The following is a 20,275-nucleotide window of genomic DNA, read 5'->3' as shown; positions in this document are numbered from 1 at the left end:
TGGTGTAGTTGATAGAAAGAATAGATCATTATAGGAAATGGGTAGAACTATCCTTAATGAACACAACTTACCCAAATAATTATGGTCTGAAGTAGTTAGCAGTGCTTGCTATGTAATGAATAAAGTATTAATCAGACCCACTCTCAGAAAAACCCTCTATGAATTGTGGAATGGTCATAGGCTAAATATTTCCTATTTCCACGTCTTTGGGTGTAAATGCTTTGTTCTAAGAGATAAAGATAACCTAGGAAAGTTTGATACAAAATCTAATGAGCGGATCTTTCTAGGCTATGCCATAGATAGTAAAGCCTACAAGGTGTTTAACAAAAGAAATTTATTTGTTGTAGAATCCATTCATGTAATGTTTAATGAGTCCAATCCCTTCTCCAAAAAAGACTGATGAGGATGATCTTGAAATGAGAAAGGGATTAGAAAAATTTTCCATTAAGAATAATGAACAAAAAGAGCACAGAAATTAAAGAAACATCTGCTCATGAGGATAATCAAATAGAAAATGAGGTTCAGGAATTAACTAAGGAATGAAAATTTGTAAAGAATCACCCTATAGATCAAATCATAGGTGAACCATCATGAGGTGTAGCTACCCTATCATCGCTTAGAAACATGTGTAGCCACATAGCATTCTTATCTCAAGAAGAGCTTAAGAATGCGAATGAGGCAATTGAGGATGAATCTTGGGTGATGTCTATGCAGGAGCAGATGAACCAATTTGAGAGAAACAAAGTCTGGACCTTGGTTCCGAGACCATATGATCATACTATCATTGGAAAAAAATGGGTCTATAGGGACAAGAAAGATGAAAATGGGGTTGTAATTAGAAATAAAGTCAGATTAGTGGCCCAAGGTTACAAGCAGGAAGAGGGAATAGAATTTGAGGAAACCTATGCTCCTATAGCTAGGATGGAAGAGATTCTAGGCATCACCAAAAGAGTCACACCTATTAGCAATAAAAAGGATACTTAGATACCACGTCGAGACCATTGATTTAGGCTTATGGTACCCTAAGTACTCCTCGTTTGAGATTGTCAGCTATTCTGATGTAAACTTTGTTGGTTTCAAAGCTAATCAAAAGAGCACGAGTGGCACATGTCATTTTCTAGGACAGTCTCTGGTTTCTTGGTTTTCCAAGAAACAAAACTCAATTGCTTTGTCCATAGCTGAAGCTGAATAGATAGCGGCTGGAAGTTGTTGTGCTCAAAATCTTTATATGAAACAAGAACTCGTGGACTACAAATTGCACTATGACACCATTCCCATAAAATGTGATAACACTAGTACAATAAATATTGCAAAGAACCCTATCACACACTCACAAACTAAACATATTGAGATTAGACATCATTTTATTCGTGATTATGTGCAAAAGGTGGATGTAGCACTAGAGTTTGTGTGCACTGATGAACAATAGGCCGATATATTCACGAAACCACTTCACGAGGATAGTGATATCCATATCAGACGTGAATTAGGCTTAATGCACACTAGGGAAGTTGACTAAAATTATTTGGGTAGCCATTTGAAAAATTAGGCCTATCATGTGATAATAAATAGAGTGCATAACCGAGGGGGAGCAACTCACTTGGTAACTTCTACGGCTCTGAAAATTAAACACTCTCATAATATTATCTTATTTTGTGCTTATACACCTTATGCCTTGTGAGAATTGCAATTGTTATCCATATTGTACTGAACTTTTGAATTTATTTGATGGATAATATATCTTGATTACGGTATAAACTAATTTGGACTATACTTAATTAATGAATATACTGAATTGCATGCTACCCATATGGAACGTCATCTGCATGGTTATTGTATGATGAATTGAATGATCAAATATAGAAATTCACGCTATTTAATTGCTTGAATTGGAGAGCTTCTGAAGCTAAGGATCTTTTTCTATGCTTAAATTCTTTTATGCTTAGTTTTGCCCTTTTTCTGATGACAAAAGAGGGAGAAGGTTTTTTGAGCAAAATTATTGCAAAATTCAAACTTCTCTTATAAGAAAATTGAGCTAAAATTTCTTAACTTGAAAATTCAATGTCTTCATTGTTTATGCTTGTTTGATCTACATTTTAAATTTTTATGTTATGCATATTGTAAAGGGGTGCCTTGTCAGGCTAACCTTTTTTGCTCCTGTATTTGTAATCATAAAAAATGGGAAGATTGTTGACTTTTTCAGTCCAATTCCTATTTTGATAGTGACAAATCATAAGAATGTTATTTGTGCATTTAGTGTATGAACAAATGTTTATTTCAGAAGACACAAATACTTAAAGCAATAAGGAAGTCATAGGGAACTTAAAGCATATATGACATGGTCCATTCCATGGAAGATTGAATAGCAAAGGGATGAAGACAATTAATTTTTCAATTATATTTGCATTCAGTTTGTATTGTAAATGCATGCATTACATGATTTGATTTATTGCTCAATACCAACCATATAAAGACCTTAGGGAATCAATTATTTCTTGGAAAACCTTTTTCATAAAATGCAAAACTCATAAAAAAATATTTGAAGTACTTTTGAGGTCAAAAGAGGGCCAAAATGCATATTTTGTTATGGGCCAGTTGACTCGCCTTCAAAGCCCAGTCGACCAGACTTAACACTTGGCTAGAATTGCATTTTGCAAAGGGCCCAATTGACCAGACCTCAAAGCCCAGTTGAACGGTAAGACCACACTGCAAGAATTCATATTTTGTAAAGGCACAATTGACCAGATCATAAAGCCCAATCGACTAGACTTCTATTCAACAGACCGGATCTTGTGCCCTGTTGACCGAACCATAAGGATTTGGAAAATCGCTTATAGCCAATCGACCATAACCTGCTCCAGTTGTGCAGAACTCTTGGGTTGGGTTGTTTTTTAAGTCGAAGACAATAAGTAAATTCAAATTTAATAATTTAATAATGCCCCAACGGTCACTTAATGGCTATAATTTGAAGATCCTTATAAATACAAGCCCAAAAGCCATTAAATAACTTTTGCCAATATAATTATATACTCAAACATATTTGTGCTTATTTATACTCATTCTCTTAAGATCGAAGAGCATTTCTACTTTCTTCTTCTCATTCTTTTGAAAATATTTATTTGAAAGAGAGCATTTATTCTTATTCACTCCCTTCATTTGAAAAATCATTTATTGCTCTTAAGAGTTGTTGAAGAGGCATTTATTTGGGCATTAATTCTTCTCATCAAAGATCATCTTCTTTCCTACTCATTTATTTAAAAAAATTTATTGAGAGAAAAATCCTAGCTTCTCCAACACTTAATTTTTGAAAAACATTTTTGGAGAAATCACTCAAGGGTTTTAGATCTTTGAAAGCATTTATTGCATATTTGACTTTTGGATCAAAGATCACCTTCTCACATATCCTCTTATTTATTTTAAAATATTTTTTGAGCGAGGAAACCCTAAAACTCTATTGAGCAAAAATTTCATCTTGTGAGAGTGTTTAGAATTTCATTCTACACACTAGCTTATTGAAGTAGCATTTTTATTGTACACAAAATATTTTTTATTATCCTTTGTATCCCTGAGGTTTAGGTAGTGAACTGTGCCAGGTGTGGGGTATCGCCTGAAGAGGAGGGTTCCATCCTACTGAAGGAGTGGTGTAAAGGGTGGCTCCACCCTACAAAGAGTGTTGTAAGTGGTTTGCTTTGCTTGGTTAAGGGAGCAGTTTAGTGGAATCCTCCAGTGGGTTGGCTTGAGGCAGGGATGTAGGCAGGGTTTGCCGAACATAGTGAAAATCCTTGTGTGTGCTCTCTTTTCCCTAAACTCTATAGTTTTCAACACTTGTATGCTTTTATTTAATTTGTTGTGATTATTGTTTGTGGTTTATATATTTGCATACTTGACTATTTGTGGGATTTGAGATTGCTAGAAAAAGCCTAGATTTATGAAATACTGGTTGTGTTTTAAAATAAAACAAAAAGAGACCTAGATTTTAAAATATCCAATTCACCCCCCTTCATGAGATTAAAGCATAAATCACAACCATTATCAAAATGAGATTAAGCCTTGATAAACCAACACCATGTCACTTTGGCAATGCCAAATAATATATTTGGTTCTTGAATCAAAGCCTTTAGCCCTTTTTCATTAACTTTGGTTGGGTGCCACTATCCCCAGTCATCTTGGATTGTCTAGTCATCACAGAAAAACTGTAACCTAGATAAGTCACATTTGGCTCTTGAGAACCACAAAACACTCAACCTGTGTATAAAGTTATTTTTTTTAATGCATATGTGCATTGATAAAAATGTGCAGTCAAGGTTTGGGACTTTAGGTTGTGTTAAATGAAATAGTCGTTAGATAGAATTCTTCTTTCAATTAATCAGATTGTTGCTTCACGCTATTAGTATGGTTTATATGAAGTTTAACTAGTTAGCATCCATTTTATTAATCTAAGAGTACTACCCCAAAATCCATTAAACCAAGACGTTTATGTCGTTTTACAAAAAAATAAAAATAAAAATAAAAATGGACATATCAATGAATTTTTCCTAATATTTTTTAATTACTTTATTAAACTTCAACCCAGTAATTGAAACTATAAATCTATTTTTTAGGCATAATATTTGATAAGGAAAAGAGGAGACCAAGAAGAAGAAAAGAAAATATATGATCTGCTCAACTCAAATAACTCTTCATCTAACTCTACTCACTTCCACTACCTACTCTTTCCCGCCATCTTCATCTATTCTCTTTTTGAATAAACTACTTATCAGTAACCATTGACTAAAGAATAGTCCTTAATAGCTTGGACTTTATGACTAGTTTAGGCATTGCCATAGTAATATAAAGCCAAAATGCAAGCATGTCTATAAAACAGTACCCCACCATGGAAAATTGTTCCCTTTCTACTATTTGGGCTTCAATCCCAATCATTATTGAATTATAAATGCAAGATATTTCCAAAAAATTCATGTTGCCAAAAAATTCCTTTTGAAAGTAGCAATATCTTTTGCAGATTTGTGAGAAGCCAAGTCCCATTTTTATAATGTTTTGGGGATTTCAAAAGTTTAATAAATAAACAACGATATAGTGAAACTGCTAAATACTTTATACGAAGATGTACTAAAGAAGGACGCATGCTTGGATAACAAAACTTGGGTGCGTGTTGATGCAACATGGAAAGGTTATTGCCTACGCTTCTCGATAGCTTAAAGAGTATGGAAAGAACTACCCAGTACATGATTTAGAGTCAGCTATCGTAGTGTATGCTCTAAAAATATGGAGGCACTATCTTTATGGTGGGAAATGCGAAATCTTCACAGACCATAAAATTTTAAAGTATTTCTTCACCTAGAAAGAATTGAATATGAGGCAAGGAAGATGACTATAGCTCATTAAAGATTATGATTATACGATCAGCTACCATCTATGGAAAGCAAATATGGTGGCTGATGCTCTGAGTTGAAAGTCAATAAGTACAACATTGTTTGCAGTGGAGATTCAGCATCCGATTCGAATCGACCTCGAAAGGCTCGGTCTAGAGGTAGTAGAGGGTAGTCACTAGGCATTCATTGCCAACCTGGTGATACAACCTACTTTGTAAGAAAGAATTAAAGCTGCTTAGAGAAATGACGCAGAGTTAGTAGAGTTGATAGGAAAGGTGCAGGATGCACAGGGAGAGGAGTTCAGTATATCAGATGATGGAGCACTATGGTTTCATACTAGACTATGCGTTCCTATCGATGCTGAGATTAGGAGAGATATGTTAGAGGAGGCACATAGATCCCTATACATAGTTCATCCTAGCAGTACTAAAATATATTGGGATCTCCGAGAATCTTTCTGGTGGAGCGGCATGAAGAGAGAGAGCGATATTTGTGAAATAGTGTTTGACATGCCAGCAGGTAAAGGCTGAGCACTAGAGGCCAGTAGGACAACTGCAGCCACTGCACATCCCTGGGTGAAAATGGGACCATATATCCATCGACTTCGTTATAGAATTACCTCGGACACTACATGGTCAGAATCCTATCTGAGTGATTGTAGACCAGCTGACGAAGACGACCCACTTCTTTCCTATTAAAGTTAGCTATCCTATGAATAAACTAGAAAAAATATATATTTAGTACATAGTTTGACCTCATGGAGTGCCAGTATCTATGATTTCAGACCGAGACCCACGTTTCATATCATAGTTTTGGAGGAACTTACAGGAGGCTTTGGGATCTCAGAAATCATTCAACATAGCTTTTCATCCTCAGATGAATAGGTAGACAGAGAGGATGATTCAAGTACTTGAGGATATGCTTCGAGCGTGTGTTCTGGATTTCATGGGTAGTTGGTTGAATTTGCATATAACAACAACTATCAGGCCAGTATCGGGATGGCACCTTATAAGGCATTTTATGAAAGGAGGTGTCGTTCTTCTTTATACTGGGATGAAATGGGTGAGAGGCAAGTTTTGGGACCATAATTAGTGCAGCAGGCATATGATAAAGTTTGACAAATTAAAGACAGAATCAGTGCGGCTTATAGTCGATAGAAAAGCTATGTAGATACTCACTGCCCGAAATTTGAATTTGATGTGGAAGATCAGGTGTTTTTGAAAGTAGCACTGCTAAGAGGGGTATTAGATTTGGGAGGAAAGGTAAGTTTGAGTCCTAGGTTTATTGGCCCATTTGAGATACTAGAGAGAGTGGGTTCAGTTGCCTACATGCTAGCTTTACCACCAGCATTATCTAGAATACATGATGTATTTCATGTTTCCATGGTGAGGAAATATGTCTCAGATCCCTGCCATGTGATCAGCTAGAAGGAAATAGAGCTCAAGGATACTCTAACATGTGAATAGAAGTAGTGCAAATCTTAAATAAAAAGGAACAGGAGTTACGTACTAAAATAATTCCATTAGTAAAAATTTTGTGAAGGAATCATGCAATGGAGGAGGCCTCAAGGGAGTTAGAGGAGGAGATACGACAAAAATACTCACAACTGTTTGGTAGGGATCAGTAGTAGTCAGGGGTGATAATTCAAAGAAAACCATTATTACTTATTTCAATGCAGAGTAATTAAAAGTATGAATGTATATTAGATTATAGGATAGATAGTGTTTCTAGTTTTGGGAGAATTTTCTTTTCATGTATATATTTGTAATCTCCTAGAAACCTACATGCAACCACGGTATTCCTCCACCATAATTAAGGGTAAGTGATCAAATAAGTAGCCAATTTTCCTCAGAGGACAGGGTGTAACATAGATAGCGAATTTCGAGGATGAAATTTTATAAGGAGGGGAAAATGTAAAGACACGGAAAATAATAGTAATTAAATAAATGGGAAAAGGAAAATTCAAGGAGGTAAAGTAGGCTTCATCCACGAATGCTCTTGCTTCGTCGAAGAACTCGTTTATATGGTTCATGGATGAAGATCAGTGCCTCATTCATGAAGAGATACTGAGAGGGGGACATGCAGACCCTTTGGGTCGTTGACGAACTCATTATCCTCATTGAAGAACTTCCTTCTTCGACTCGTCGACGAGTCCAAGTGTCTCATCAACCAAGTCATGGGGGAGCAGTCTATATATATATATATATATATATATATATTAGAAATCGAATTTTGATTGAAAATTCAATTGATTCTCTCTCTCTCTCTCTCTCTCTCTCTCTCTCTCTCTATCTCTCTCTCTCTCTCACTAGATTTTGGTTTCTCTCACTTCTCTCTAAATTTTATGCTCCGTTTCTCCCTGATTTTACGATCAAAAGCTACCATGATGATTATGGGGAGATTCTCTACAACTTAGCTGGAGTAAAAGTCTGATTTGTGAAGTTTGGGAACCATCCCAAAAATCAGGGTAAGTAGGTTAGTTAAGGGTTATTTGGCTTGTAGGTTTTTTAAACCCAGATTTGGTTTTAGATGTTGTTATACTGGTGTTTGGGATGATTGTATTTGGATGTTGTGAATTCAAGGTTTTGGGACTTATACTATAGGCAGGTTAAAGAACCTAGTGGGTGTTCTCAGGAATCCAGGTAAATAATAGATAGTTTATAAATTTAGGAAATGTGAGTATGGAAATTATTCTAAAAATTCAATTGATTAACAAGGAAATATGTATGTGTATAATTTCAAGATTGTGAAATTATGAACATCGTGGGTGTAAGTTAGAAATCAATAAACGAGCCTAGTTTGCTAGGTAAGAGAAATATGCTATGTTAGAAATTTTAGAAATTTCATCAGTAACATATATGTGTTTTGGGGTATATTCTACAGAATATAAATTATTTTTATTATCAAAAAGTACAGATTTAAGTACAGGGATTTTATTTATTTATATAATTGTGTGGCATGAGTTAAAATTAGAATAGTTCTGAATTAATACACTTTATCATAATATAATGATTTATAATATTTTGTACAGAAGTATGCTTTTCTAGATTTTACAAAATTATGAATTACAGTGTATATACAGACAGATATTTTATAGATAGATATTTTTCAGTGTTTATAGAATACCATGATTTCAAGAATTTCAAAACCATAACACTCAGATATTATAGATGATATATTATAGTTATTTCAGTTAGATATTACAATATTTTCAGATCAGATTTACAATGTTATTGCTATTTTGGAATCATGATGAAATAGTAAGATAATTATATTTTAGTATTATATAGTATAAAACCCTGATGAATTATTTCAGTCAGATTCAATCAGTAGAGCATGATACCATAGCTATTTCAAATCAAAGTGCAACCACATGTCTCAGATAGTGTGCGGATTTCCATCAACCGTGCCTTGGAGGGATTGCAGGCTCTCCAGAATTATAGGTGGAGGTGGCCGATTTGATGGGGGAGAGGCTAGTTACTGAGCCTTTGGAGGGATTGTAGTAAGGTCGGTATGAGGATTGATAGAGTATCAATTGATTTATCCTAGTAGGCTAACCAGTGTTAAGTCCCGCCTATAGGTCACACAACCCTATCATAAGGGGTTAAATCATGACATATAGTTTTCTAGGGTAGTTTTCACCGATATATATACAGATTTATAGGATAACGACTAACATATTATAATACTAGAAGTTTGATTAACTAGAAAGCTCAGATATTATAAACATATTTTAAGCCACATAGGTGTGAGTTATACTATGTATAATTTTGCAAGTTATCTCAGTTTCAGTTATTTATCAGTAAATTATTTATGTAAACTCAATTTCCACACACTGGTCATAGCATATTTTGTCTTACTGAGCATTGTCTCATCCTAATAATTTAACATTTCTCAGGTGATCTAGTTAGATGAGCAGATCAGGCTCGAAGATAGGGAGATCGGTTGCACTGCCTTGTTTGTAGGGTAAGTGTTTCCAACAGAAAAGTATTTTTGAGTAGATCTCAAGAGTTTTGATAGATGATACTGGGGAATTATGTTGACTGGTGCAAACTGCAAGAGCACAGTGTCGTAGTTTTATAATATAATGATGTATAGAGTATTGTCCTCAGGGATTGATGTCTTAATTTTACCAAGTACCGAATTTATAATAAACTTCATTTTATTTAGAAATAAATAATAATTTTAGACTGCAAAATTTAAACAAAGCTACGTTAAATAAACTATTTAAGATAATTTTAAACTGGATGCCGCGTATCAAATTACTGATGGTGAAAACTCCTTGGAAACCGATTTCACCTAGATTCTCACTATGCTTTACTCATCTAGCCAATTCGAATTCGTAATCTCTGTTTGTTAGATCTCCAATTTTTCCAAAAGCCTCTTTCGATAGCTAATCAAACCCTATTCTTGTTTATTAATTAACATAAGATTATGCAATTTAATAATGCAAGAATGCAATAAGACCCTCGATTTTTAATGCTACATAGGTTCATACAAGTCTTTCAATCTCTATATTTACCTACACTGATTTATCCAAGATCTATCCTATAATCCCCACTTTCGGTAGCAAATCACAAGACTAACATCATTTAATTAATGGCCAGTCAATTAAAAGCATTAAGCACAGAATAAATCATTAATAAAAACTACTTCCAATTAGCATCAAAGAGCAAGCATAGTTCGAATTTGGCTACATCGTTTTTCTAGAATACCAAAATTTAGTTCATTCCGAAAATTAAATTCAACATAACAAATTTTACCATATTTTCTTCTATTTAGAGCGTACGGGAAAAATCAACACCCACAACACTGCCATCTCGCGTCGCGAACACCCCGAACACCGCCGTTGTTCATCACTTCTAGTTCCCAAAAGATTTTAATTTGATGAACACAGCCACCTCTCTTTTTTTGATTGTGTGTGTGTTTCTTCGTAGCAGCTCCAAAAGAAAACCACAAGAAGCTCCCAAAAAATAAATTTTCAAAAAAACTGTGTGGTTCGGCCTCCCTTGTGTGTCTCACAATAAAAAATAATTTCTTTTTCTTCTTGTGTGGTGCAGCCTCCCCTCTAGTTCACATCCAAAAACTTAGCGCCTACTAGCCCCCTTTGCTAAACCTTTTGCCCGGCTCCCAAAATAGAAAACCTAAAAAAATATGTCTACTTCCTTTTTCCTTATTCCTTATTCCTTTTTCTTTCCTTTCTTTTCCTTTCTTTCTTTCCTTTCTTTTGTATTATCTCAGTGCCTCGCCCTGATAAGATGACTCGACTACATAGCCGGGTCACATCTCACTTTTTTTTAATATTTTTTTATTTTTTTTTCTTATATTTTTTTAAAGGCACGTTGTTTGCCCACCCCCTTCAAGGCCGATTCTGACCCTAGTACAGTCATAACTCTCAAAACTCAAAACATAAAAGTTGTTGAGCAATTTCTTAGATTTCTCTAGAATTTTGAATCATTTGAATCAGAGGTTGGATAAAAAAGTTACACACATATTACAAAGTACCATTGGTCTTTAGCTTCCAATATTTGCCTAGCAATAAAAAAGTAGCAAAATTTCATAAATTACTCAATAAAACCCAAATATTATAAATAGAACACAATGTTAGAATATTGAGAGTAATTAGCCATTTAAATAGACAAAATGTAATTTTTAATGTATAAATTAACGCACCTAATTACACAATTTAAGCATGTATCACACCCCCCAACTAAAGTTTTGCTAGTCCCTAGCAAATCACGTGAATGCAATTCAGGTTGGTGTCATACGAATTTTAGTGAGTTAATGTATATGCAACATAATCATACCCTTTCACATACAGAAATATCACCAAATTACATACAAGCTCATTTATACACAATGCATGCAACTCCGAAGTGAGTCATTCATGCAAGTTTCATCATTATATAGCCATTAAACACATTATACTCATTTAAGATTAACCATCAATCACAATTGAGAGCTAATGCAGCCATATAAATTCAAATATAAATAGGAAAAATCTCGAAGCATGTGTAATCTGTGTGACTCGTTACACCCAGGATATCCATGCACACCTAAAGAACTGTCGCTTTGACTTGGCCTAACTAGTATACCCTCAAAAACACTCGAAAAGGATGGTTTCACTCACTATATGTGAGGAGGAGTGTCATGATCAAACATCCCACATATTGCAAGGAACAAACTCTAAATATACGGAGTGGACTAGTCTGAAAAGGATCCAACCTATTTAAGTGGTGTCGGGTCCTTCACCCTAGCATCTTCTCACCTACTTGCCATGTCCAACCAAGACCACCCTAGATCAACTTATTCACAAACTAGGCATGAATACATTTGAGGCATTAGGTGGGTGAAGAGTCTTCATATGTGGAGAACATGAGCCGTGTCCTTGACTTTTGTTGTAGTTGTGTGGAGCAGGTATTAATCTTTCACCTCTTATAGGGTATTTCTATTTCTTTTTTTTTCTTCTGCTCATTTTTCAATTTCTTTCTTTTTCATGGTCAATTAGGAAAATAATAACACTTCTTTTATTGTTTTCATACCACCCATGTGCATTAAGCTCGAACAAGAGTCCATGAAATAAGTCTATTTCTAGGGGTGGCTTAACCTTCACAACTCGAGTAAGCTACAAGACCTAGGGTTCTATCTCCCCACTAGATGTTACCTCTAGGCTAGCAATTCAAAAACCAAGACTAGTGTACAAAGAATATCTAGAAAAAATAGGAAAATTTGAGTTTCATAAACTCTAAGTTGACTTCAAAAACTCAAAAGAATGATAAATGGCTCAACAGTACCTCACAAGGTGTCATAGTCCCCACGGGCGCTCATTCAGTGTTCACAAGGAACCCTAAGTGCTACAAGTCACATGAACGTGTATTTTTTTTTAAGCCTCGAGAGATACCATGCAGATACAAGAGTTTATATAGTCATATTAACACAATTGAACTACCAATAAACTTTCAATGAGTTACAATTCACAGTTTAGCCATATAAAGAGAAACTACACATAAATGACCCAAGTGTGTACTCCAAGGTTATATGCAAGTATGTGAAGGGCATAAATAGTACCACACATGGCCTAATCATCCATATTAAAACTTTTTTTTTTAATATTATTCAAAAATGAGAAAGATTGAAGAAAAGAAATAAACTTCCCTGACTTATTGGTGAATCCATCGAGGAATTAAATTTTTAGCTCTGTACTCATGCCAAATAAACCTACATAAAAAATCTAAATTATTCAAAAGTGCATAGATAAATAAATAAATAAAGTAATAAAGATAAAAGAAATAAAAAAAATAAAAACTCTTTGGGTTGCCTCCCATAAGTGCTTGTTTTAAGGTCTCCAGCCACACATTTCAATCTTCATCAACTAGGATCTCCAAAAGGAATAAATGCACAATTCCTCTCCATTTGTTCTCCATAATAGTGCTTCAATCTTTGGCCATTCTCTATGAATATGATCCTTGTCTTGTCCTTCAAGTTTATTACTCCAAAATGGAAAACTTTGTCAATTCTATAAGGACCTGTCCATCTTGACCTTAACTTACCTAGGAAGAGTTTTAGTCATGAGTTGAAGAGTAGAACCTATTGTCATGGAGCAAACTCATGCCTCAGAATCTGTTTTTCATGCCACTTCTTCGTCTGCTCTTTGTAGATTTTTGCATTTTCATGCGCATCGCCTGAGAACGCATAGCGAAGATGCTCAGGGAATTGCTTCAACTCTGGAGATATAGGTTGCTGCATCTTTTCTTTAGAGATTATAGAATCTGTCTTTGCTACCATAGGTTCTAGCCTCCCCACATGCTTCTGTGTTGTAATCTGCCGTAAGGATCATTCTAGGTGATCAATTGGTACATCTTTCTGAAAGTTTTTTTCTACACCTTGCTGAATGACATCTACTCGAAAGCAAGTACTTGGATCTTCTGGGAATCTCGTGTCTTGGTAGATGTTGAACATACCCTCTTCCTTGTCCACTCTTAATGTTAACTCACCCTTTTGAACATCAAATAAAGCCCTTCCACTAACCAAATATGGTCAGCTAAGAATTAGTGGAACTCCTTGGTCTTCCTCCATATCTAACACCACAAAATCAGCAGGAAAAATAAATTTATCCACCTTTACCAATACGTTTTCTATGATTCCATGTGGATACTTGATGGATCGGTCTACTAGTTGCAAAGAAATGGTTGTTTGTTTCATCTCTCCAAGTCCCAATTTTCTGCAAACAGAAAGTGGCATAAGATTAATGCTAGCACCAAGATCTGGATCTTTTAATTTTTGAGGAAATTTCTTTTGGAGAATAGCACTACACTCCTCGGTAAGCTTCACAGTTTCAAACTCCTCCAACCTTTTTTTCGTGGAAATGATGTCCTTCAGGAATTTGACATAATTTGGCATTTGTTCCAAGGCATCTGCAAAAGGAATATTTATGTGAATTTTCTTAAAAATATCAAAAAACTTATAAAATTTCTTATCTAATTTTTGTTTTTGAAAGCGTTGAGGATAAGGAAGTGGAGTAGAGAAAATAGGAGGATTGTCAAGAAATGAAATTGCTAGTGACGTGTCAGTCTCTCCTGGTGTATCATCTATAATCCCCTCTTCTTTCCTTTTATTCTTGCTTTGGCCATTTTTTTTAATTGTTGGTGTGGACGTGGTTTCCTTTGTATTTCTCTTCCACTCCTAAGTGTGATGACATTGCATTGTTCCTTTAGATTCACTTCGGTGTTGCTAGGAAAAGTTCCTCTTTGTTGGGAATTTATAGTTGTGGCCAGTTGCCCAATTTTGATTTCAAGGTTCTTCATAGTGGCTTCCATATTGTTGCAATGACTCTCCATGTTATCTAGTCGTGCATCTGTCTTTTTAAATCTTACTTTTTCCTCCTCAACAAAAGATACCATAGCATCCTTAAGTGTCATCTTTTTCTCACTTTATTGACTATCAAGTCCTAAAGGAGGTTGCAGCACATTCCTAGTATTTCCGTAAGATAAGTTCTCATGATTTCAAAGCCCTGGATGGTAATATTGTGGCAAAGGATCACCATGATAATTGTAGTTTCAATTATTGATGTATTGAACCTGTTCTTGACTCACTCCATTGCTCAGGTCTGTCCTAGTTGTAGCTGCCACATATTTTGCACCTTGTGCTATCCTCTGGGTTGTCAAAGCTGAAATCTAATGTGATAGAGAAGCAACTAGAGCTGAAAGTGTAGCAAACGGCTCCAATTCATGAATTCCAGTAACTTTCTTAGCCATAGTTCTTTCAGTTGGCCATTGATAGTTATTTGAGGCCATTTTTTCCAAAAGAAAAGTAGCACCCTCAGGTGTTTTAACATCAAAGTTCCCCTAGATGCAGCATCAACGAAAGTCCGTGTTTGCCCATTCAACCCATTATAGAACATCAGAATTTGCAACCAATCCGGAAATCCATGTTGTGGTCAGCATCGAATTAAATCCTTATACCTTTCCTAAGCTTGATAGAGTGATTCAAAATCATGTTGCTTGAATTGATCAATCTCACTCCTGAGTTGAGTGGTTTTTGCAGGTGGAAAGAATTTAGCTAGAAAATTTTCAGCCATATCCTACCAAATTGTGAAACTCCCTTGTTGTAGAGACTGTAGCCAACCTCTAGCTTTGTCCCTCAAAGATAAAGGGAACAATCTCAGTCTAATGGTGTCTTCAGTAACACCATTGATCTTCACAGTATCACAAATATCCAGAAACATCGCCAGATGGATATTGAGATCACTAAGTGGTGATCTACTAAATTGGGTATGCTGCACCATACTGATTAATGCTGGTTTGAGCTCAAAATTGTTGGCATTAATGGGCTGACATCTGATACCTGAATAGTTGTCATTCACAACTGGCCGTATATAATCCTTCAAGGCGCGTGGCTAAGCGTTATCTTGTCCATTCTCCATGGCTAGTACCCTTTTTCCTTAGTGCTCTGAGCGTTCTTTCAATCTCCAGATCAAAAGGAATAATGACACGGGTTCTAGCACTGCACATCCAACATAAAAAACAGACCAGAAATACAAAAAAAATATATAATAATAAAATAAAAAATAAAATAAAATAAATAAAAATATAAAAATAAAATTCTAAATTAAAATCAAGATTACTTTGTATTGATATTGGCAAAAATAAGAAAAACTCAATTCCCTGCAACGGCGTCAAAAACTTTACCAATGCAAATTGCTAGTGCACAGTATCATAGTTTTATAACATAATGATGTGTAGAGTATCGTCCTCAGAGATTGATGTCTTAATTTTAGCAAGTACCGAAATTATAATAAGCTTCATTTTATTTAGAAAAAATTAATAATTTTAAACTACAAAATTTAAACAAAGTTACGTTAAATAAACTATTTAAGAGAATTTAAAACTAGATGTCGCATATCAAATTACTGATGGTGAAAACTCCTTGGAAACCGATTTCACCTAGATTCTCACTATGCTTTACTCGTCTAGCCAATTCGAATTCGTAATCTCTGTTTGTCAAAAAATCTCCAATTTTTCCAAAAGCCTCTTTCGATAGCTAATCAAAACCTATTCTTGTTTATTCATTAACATAAGATTATGCAGTTTAATAATGCAAGAACGCAATAAGACCCTCGATTTTTAATGCTACATAGGTTCATACAAGTCTTTCAATCTCTATATTTACCTACACTGATTTATCCAAGATCTATCCTATAATCCCCACTTTCGGTAGAAAATCACAAGACTAACATCATTTAATTAATGGCTAGTCAATTAAAAGCATTAAGCACAGAATAAATCATTAATAAAAACTACTTCCAATTAGCATCAAAGAGCAAGCATAGTTCGAATCTGGCTACATCGTTTTTCTAGAATACAAAAATTTAGTTCATTCCAAAAATTAAATTCAACATAAAAAATTTCATCATATTTTCTTCTATTTAGAGCGTACGGGAAAAATCAACACTCACGCCACCGCCATCTCGCGTCGCGAACACCTCGAACACTGCCGTTGTTCGCCGCTTTCGGTTCCCGAAAAGATTTTAATTTGCTGTGTGCGGCCACCTCTATTTTACTGACCGTGTGTGTGTGTGTTTCTTCGCAACACCTCCAAAAAAAAACCACAAGAAGCTCCCAAAAAAATAATTTTTCTAAAAAACTGTGGTCTGGCCTCCCTTGTGTGTCTCACAAAAAAAAAAAAAAATTTTTTTTTCTTTCTCTGTGGTGCAGCCTCCTCTCCAGTTCACGTCCAAAAACCCAGTGCCTACTGCGCCTCTTTGTTAAATCTTCTGCCTGGCTCCCCAAAATAGAAAACCTAAAAAAATATGTCTACTTCCTTTTTCCTTTTTCCTTTTTCCTTTTTCTTTCCTTTCTGTTCCTTTCTTTCTTTCCTTTCTTTTGTATTATCTCAGCGCTTCACCTTGCTAAGATGACCCAGCTGCATGGCTGGGTCATATCTAATTTTTTTTTTTAATATTTTTTATATTTGTTTTTTCTTTTCTTTTTTCAAAGGCATGTGGTCTACCCTCCTTCTTCAAGCCCGATTTCTACCTTGCTACATCCTGTAACTCTCAAAACTTAAAACATGAAAGTTGTAGAGCCCTTTCTTAGCTTTCCCTAGAATTTTGAATCATCTAAATCGAAGGTCAAATGAGAGAGGTACGTATAGATTTCAAAGTACCATCGGTTTTTAGCTTCCAATATTTGCCCTGCAATAAAAAATACCAAAATTTCATAAATTACTCAATAAAACCCAAATATTATAAATAGAACACAATGTTAGAATATTGAGAATAATTAGGCATTTACAAGGGTATTATGTTTTTGTGTATGTATATTTTTGGGAGATACTACATTTCGGTATTGTGTATATGGTTGTATAGTTTTATGTTTTCCACTGCATAGGTGTATTTTAGTTGTAATTACAAGGGTATCGGAGTAATTGATTATCAGACTATTTATAGTTTATATTTAAAAAACTGGTATGAAATTTTAGGTCGTTACATGATGTCTAATGAGGAGATATAAACCTAGGTCTTGTAGCCTACTCAAGACGAGAAAATTAAGCAACCCCTATAGATAAACATAACTCATAAACTCCTTGTCGAGCTTAGTTTCCTTTCGGTAGCATGAAGGCATAAAAGTTGTGAGAATTGTCCTAGCTAACCATGAAAGATAAATGTAAAAAGAATAAGCAGAAGAAAAAAAGAAATGAAAAATGCATAGAACAACTACTCCAAATACAAAAGGGCCAAGCTAGGGACACAACGCACATGTTCCTGCACATATGAAGTTTCTTGAATTGTCCAATGCATATGATGTATTCATGCCAAGTTTATGAATAAGTCAATCTAGGGTGGTCTTGGTTGGATGTGGTGAGAAGGTGAGAAGGTGCTAGGGTGAAGGACCAGACACCTCATTAATAGGCTGGATCTCATTCTTATGAGACTAGTTCACTCCATTTTTAGCATTAGTTCTTCGAAGTATGTGGGATTTTTAATCATGCATGTCTTCCTTACATACGAGAGTGAACCCATCTTCTTGAGTGTTTTTGATAGTATGCCAATGAGGCTTAGTCAAGATGACCGTTCTGTAGGTGTCCAAGGGTAATCTGAGTGTGATGAATCATTCACTTTACACATGCCTTGTGACTTTGCCAGTTTATACTTGAATTTATATATTGATATTAACCCTGAATTGCAAATGCTATTTGAGTCTCCATAGTAAACATGCACATCTCCCTAAAATATCAAACCTTTGTAGTATTACTCAGAACACACTTCTCAGCTTAAAACTCACCCTAAGACTATGACGCCTCTAACACCTCCATTATCTCGGGGCACTCTCCACTTGTCTGCCTGAGTCACCTAAAAAGTTTGATTTCTAGGGTAAGGCACCTCTCTGTAAGACGAAATATGTCATTACCAGTGCATGGAAAATGGGCTTACAAGAATAATACATCTATTAACTAAGCTGTAACTAAGATCGCATTTTAGTGTAAAACATAACATAACTCACACCTATGTCATTTAAAATACAAATTTTCTATTTAATCATACCTATAGTTATAATACATAAATCTTATTTTTTGTAAATCTACATATATATGTAACTGTGAAAACTTCCTTAAATGGATAACTGTAATCATGAATTAACCCCGCATGATCGGGTTGTGCGGCCTGTGGGCTGGACTTAACCATGGTTCAAATTGTAAACCTCTATAGTACAAATGGCTTGCTCAACCTGGTCCTGACTGCTAGGGAGCTCTTCGTCTCTCCTCAGAGGCATAATCGATTGTCATTCCACACTCTATGTGAGATGTGTAGTTGCACTATCTATATTGTATTAGCTACGGTACCGTGCTCTGTAATATGCCCTGGTCCATTAAAGATTTGATACTATAAAATACAATGTATGTATATTATTGTTTTATCATGTTTCTGCATAACTAAAATAACCATGATTCTGTATAAGCTGAAATATCATCATGATTCCATAATATCAGTAATACCATGATTCTGTAATATCTGTATTTCATGGTTCTGTAATATCTGAATAATCATGGTCCTATAAAAATTGTATAATCATGGTTCAGTAAAAACTATATAATTGTGGTTCTGTAAAAACTTTATAATCATGGTACTATAAAAGTTGTGTAAAACTCTGTACTAAACTGATATTTCTCTTGCCACACAATTAAATAAACTTATATACTCTAATTTGTATTTTTCCGCTATATAAGAAATAAATATAATCTATAGAATTTTTCCTAAAATCCAAATTTCTAAATTTTTCTGAAAATACATAATTTCATACCCACAATGTCATACTTCTAAATTATCCAAAAATTATATTATGAAAGCACTTAACTATATATATTTATATTATATTTTACTAGTCAAAATTTCTAAAATAACTAGCATAACATATTGCCCTTACCTAATTACTAATACCCACCAAAATTCTTAAATTCACACTTGTGGCGTTCGAAATTCCAAAACCTTGAAATCACGCTTCCCTAGTTCATTCAACTAAATCTCAGAATAATAATCACACTCACATTTTCCTAGGCTCATATACTCCATTTCATCAATGAACTTCTAAACAGTTAAATATTTATCACTCTTACCTCATTCCCTGAGGAAACGCCGGCAGGGACCCTAAATCAATGCCTGCATCAATCGTGAAAAATCCAGTATTTCATAAATCCCTGTTTTATCAGCTTAACCCCAGAATTCACATCATCCTAACATTTCTAAGTGTACACAACCCAAATCACTAATTTATCTATAAAAACAACCCCTTTACCCTTGTTTTGGAGTGTTGCCTCAGATCCTCAAAACATAATTCTGCTCTGGTCAACTTGACAAGGATTGCCGCTAGGCCTTAGATACGGAGTCTAATCATCGATTGGCGAGTTTAGAGTGAGAAAATGAGGAGAGAGAGAGAGAGAGAGAGAGAGAGAGAAATAACCCCCTTACCCTTGTTTTGGAGTGGTGCCTCAGATCCTCAAAACATAATTCTGCTCCGGTCAACTTGATGAGGATTGCCGCTAGGCCTTAGATACGGAGTCTAATCATCGATTGGTGAGTTTAGAGTGAGAAAATGAGGAGAGAGAGAGAGAGAGAGAGAGAGAGAGAGAGAGAGAGAGGGAGAGCGAGGGAGAGGATTCCCAGCTGAGAGAGGAGAGAGAGAGCTTTTACAATTTTACCAAGAAAATCTAACATACAGCATATAGTGTTCTATCCGTGGCAAAAACCATCAACAGTTTTCTTGGGCTCTCCAAAAACTGTTGACGATTTGGTGTTTAACCAAACTAGTTTTCACTGTTTTACCTTTAACCCGACCGTTGTAATAACAAAACCGTCAATGGTTTTTCTGCACCCCCACCAAATAGTCAACAAGTCGGTCCACACCAAA

The 20,275-nt window shown here is 35.1% G+C and overlaps 1 non-coding gene across 1 annotated transcript; it reads left to right on the top strand.

Annotated features, from left to right (window-relative positions):
• Positions 1–14,794: 14,794 nt before the first annotated feature.
• LOC131161118 (small nucleolar RNA R71) lies at positions 14,795–14,901 on the top strand. Its single transcript, XR_009138277.1, has one exon. It is a non-coding gene; the product is annotated as a small nucleolar RNA R71 (small nucleolar RNA).
• Positions 14,902–20,275: the final 5,374 nt, after the last annotated feature.

The sequence above is a fragment of the Malania oleifera genome, chromosome 7 (genome assembly GCF_029873635.1).
Source record: "Malania oleifera isolate guangnan ecotype guangnan chromosome 7, ASM2987363v1, whole genome shotgun sequence".
Classification (NCBI taxonomy): domain Eukaryota; kingdom Viridiplantae; phylum Streptophyta; class Magnoliopsida; order Santalales; family Ximeniaceae; genus Malania; species Malania oleifera.
Note: the sequence above shows the minus strand (reverse complement) of the source record. Positions and strands in the feature narration are given on the sequence as shown.